Source organism: Triticum urartu, chromosome 1 (assembly GCF_003073215.2).
Source record: "Triticum urartu cultivar G1812 chromosome 1, Tu2.1, whole genome shotgun sequence".
In the NCBI taxonomy this organism is placed as follows: domain Eukaryota; kingdom Viridiplantae; phylum Streptophyta; class Magnoliopsida; order Poales; family Poaceae; genus Triticum; species Triticum urartu.
This window is the reverse complement of record NC_053022.1, coordinates 374,864,065-374,864,440: the sequence shown is the minus strand read 5'-3', so window position 1 is coordinate 374,864,440 and position 376 is coordinate 374,864,065.

Sequence of the window (376 nt, the reverse complement as noted above, 5' to 3'; positions counted from 1 at the left end):
AGAAGAATGCGCTGCCTGTTAGGCACCTGGGTGTTCCAGGATTGCCTTTTTTTATGGACCACCACCCAGGTTCAAAGGGATCATGAGATTATTCATACTAGAAGCTTTCGTGTGCAGCCACAAGCTATTATGGGCTCTAGCATAGTTGATTAAGTCGTGTGAACTCTTACAGTGGTAGACTAGCAGATGTAGGGGTTATAGGTGGAATGGTCTACCCATCGTAAGGTGCAAACGCTTCTGAAAGACTATGTCTCGGTCATCCGTTTCTCAAACACCATGCAGTGCGAGAAAACCAACGGAGGAGATCGAGTCTTGTGGGGAAAAGTGCGCAAACCTCTGCAGAGTGTATAAACTAATCATGATTAGCCGTGTCCCC